The following is a 3,513-nucleotide window of genomic DNA, read 5'->3' as shown; positions in this document are numbered from 1 at the left end:
TCCTGTTTCTTTTGGCTAATGTTACATTACAGGGGATGCTTAATTGTTCTAATATTACCTGTTATTTGTCTGAGTGTTGGAATGGATCCTGGACTATGGCAATGGTTATGAAATTTCCAACCTTTGTCCCGATCCCGGTTACTGCAGATCCAGAGTCATTTCCTATTGTTGAACTGATTAGAGCCCGTAGAGATTTTGGAATTACGGCAGCCATAGTGACAGCTGTGGCGGTATCTGCTGCTGCAGCAGTTATAGCTGGAGTAGCCATGGCCAGCCAGGTACAAACTGCTGCCACTATTAATCAGGTTATTCAACAAACATCCACCATACTTGAATCTCAAAGTAGAATTAATCAACACATTTTATCTGGGATTCTGGCTGCTAATCAAAGGATAGATCTGCTTCAAGCTCAAGTTGAGGAATTGTCTGACCTAGTACATTTGGGTTGTGTTGATCAACGTGCACATTTATGTATAACCTCTGTCAGATTTAATGATTCCAGAAATGCCTCCCGCATCATCGGAGAGTATCTATCCGGAACCTGGTCCATGGAAGCAGAAAACTTGATCCAGTCTCAACTAACTCAGATTGCTGTTTTGAATAGTACCTGTGTTGAACCAGTGACTTTGGGTCAATTCACCGATTGGATATCTTCTGCTTTTTCCTTCTTCAAAGAGTGGGTGGGGGTAGGCATTTTTGGTGCAATGTGTTGCTTCAGTGTTGTACTTTGTTTGTGGCTTCTCTGTCGCCTTAAAACTCGCCATGCACAAGAAAAGGCTATGATCATACAAGCTCTTGCAGCTTTAGAAAATGGCAACTCGCCTCAAGTCTGGCTTGCGCATCTTAAGCAGTAAACCTTTGTCATGGTCGTTACACCCCAAGTTATTATAACATTGCACTGGGATCGACATGACTTTCCTTGTTATTCTCTTAGTGTTGGAAAGCCCTTGCACTCTGCCGGTCTTACTGCCATTGCACGCAGATGGGTTTCCACACTAGTGCTTTTCTATCGCCTTGAAGTTCGTGCCTTTCTTTCAGGGTGCTGTCAACTCGTTTGTCATTATAAACAGCCACAGTTCAGCCTCAGCTATCCCCCTTCGTCCACCATCGTCACGATACAGGATGCGAGGCAAGGCACTGCACTTGAGTGATCCTTGACGTGGACCTCAAGGAGAGCATGTCCTATTGCATGCGGGTTAGACGCATTCACGCCCCGCCCCACGAAAAAAGGCGTCGGCTGATATGGCCTCAGATCTGGGGAAGGCGCCTCCTTAGGACTGAGTCATACTATGCAGCCACTTCTGCACAGTGCGATAGGACCTCTACTCTCGCCTGTATTGTTTTAAGAAAACAGAAAAGGGGGAACTGTGGTGAGCCGCTTCTGCCGTTTCTGCAGATTATGGTCGCCATTACAAGATGACGCTGGCTCCGCTGTGGTCTGTGACAAACAACTTCTTATCTGGGAAAGTTGGCACATGATTTTTCACCACCCTGTGAGAAAGTTCCACGCGGCAGCTTTGCATTGGGGCTTGGGATGCTTTATTAAGGCTGGGAGGGGCACCCGAGAGTGAAGAAGAAATATCCAGGGACCTGAATAAAACTGTTGAGAGAAGATTCTCGAGAGTTGCGTCTTCCTTGCGGGCAAGGGGGTCGCGACAGTCTGTTGTTTAAGCCACCCTATCTGTCCTGTTTTGATATGACAGCACAGTGGGCTATAGGAGGGACTGGAATAGAACACAGAGCATTGGAAGTGAAGGTAACGTGTCTCAGGTGGAGTTCTTCTGGAAGTACACCTTGAAGTGAGGGCGTGAAAGCTTATTTGGGAAGTGATTCTAGGAAGCCGTGTTGAGGTTTGTGGAAGTGAGACAGAGGAAAATGAGAAAACCCATAGTGAGCTGGAACTGTGGGAAGCTGGAGCTCCTACTGCTGAGAACCCTTTGCTGCAGGATTTTCCTATCGAAGACTAAGAAAACTTTGAGGCTCACCTGCCAACCCACTGTCATGTGAAGATGTTAAGGTCCTGCCCTTCTAGCCAGCCTGGCACACACCAGCCTAGCAAGCTTGCTTGTTTGCATGCTGTCAGGCAGAGCTGTAAGCAGGGCACGCCTGAGAACTGAACATAGGGTGCAAATACAACACAGACATCGTCTACAGCAATGCTCTCACACTTCAAAGTGAGCACCAAACACCTGGGGCTCTTGTTAAAATACAGAGTGATCCGGTAGGTCTAGAATATAGCCGGAGATGATGCATTTCTAGGAAGCTCCTAGTGATGCAGCATAGCTGGTCCACAGGACAGACTTTGAGTGGCAAGGAGTTACACATTCCTTCATGAATTCAGCTCAGTTCAACAACATTTGCTGAACAACTGGTGAGCTGAATTCTGGGTATGCACTGTGCTTGCCGTAGGGAATAACAAGACGAGAACACTGGGATCAGGTGGTACACTGACTTTACAGATGATCTAAGGGGTTATTTTAAATGCCTATCATTGGGAGGGTCCAGAACATACCTATTTGTTTTAAGAAACAGAGGAAGGCAGGAGTCTTGATCATTTTCTGTTCCTTGAACGGAATTTCAGGCTCTAAACATTTTAAAAGCCATGAGCACAGATCTACTTCTAGGTAGGTGTCCTAATGTCTTAGTGGCAGCCTCTCTGGGATGATGATAAGGCTTTCCTAAAGTCCTTGCTCCCTTTAACATTTTAAAATTTTAAAAAATCTGAGGTCATAATAAAATTCACTACATCTTTAGAGTACAGCTCACAAAGTGCTTCCCACCACATTATCGCATTACGTCCTTTGCAGGCCTGAGATAAATAATCTACAAACGGCATTTTAAAAGAAATCTGTTGGCCATTAAGTCAGGTACATTACACAGCTGGGCATATGATATTCCACATCCCATGATAATGAAAAATGACTGTGAAGAAGCTGTGTGTGAACACCTACTGTGTCCTTGGGCACTTAGACTCGACATGAGCTAGGAGAAGGAGGTTCAGACTTCTTGGGGTTAGTTTCTCACTTTAAAATTTTCCAAGTTAAAAGATGAAACATTTATACAAGGGTCTTACCCCCCACCCTAGCTCTCTGTGCAGATCTTCCTGTATAATCACATGTCTCTTCTTTCCCTCGATTGGCATTTGTCCATCTATTTACACACCAACTCCCAGGCCAACCACAAGGAGTGTGGCACATGTTCAGAGGGCACCCACAGGGCTGCCAGCTTCTTCCTGGACAGCCAATAGTCAGAGAAGTGAATGCAAATGAGATGACAAAGACTTCCTTCTGGCATTGTAAAATAACTTGGCTGTAATGAATACCCTTGTCAAGATTTAGTTTCATATTCCAGTGAATTCTACTAGCACCTATCAAACATTATCAATTATGTTATGTCTCACTTATAAATCAATCAGGGCATAGATTTTGTTTATAATAATATTCAATAATTTTATTTGTAATAATTTCAATAACTTTACAATATGGAATAAAAGAGAAGTAGATGTCATTCATG

Source organism: Marmota monax, unplaced genomic scaffold (assembly GCF_021218885.2).
Source record: "Marmota monax isolate L192 unplaced genomic scaffold, Marmota_monax_Labrador192_F-V1.1 WCK01_AAM20220418_F8-fsc00112, whole genome shotgun sequence".
NCBI lineage: Eukaryota > Metazoa > Chordata > Mammalia > Rodentia > Sciuridae > Marmota > Marmota monax.
Note: the sequence above shows the minus strand (reverse complement) of the source record.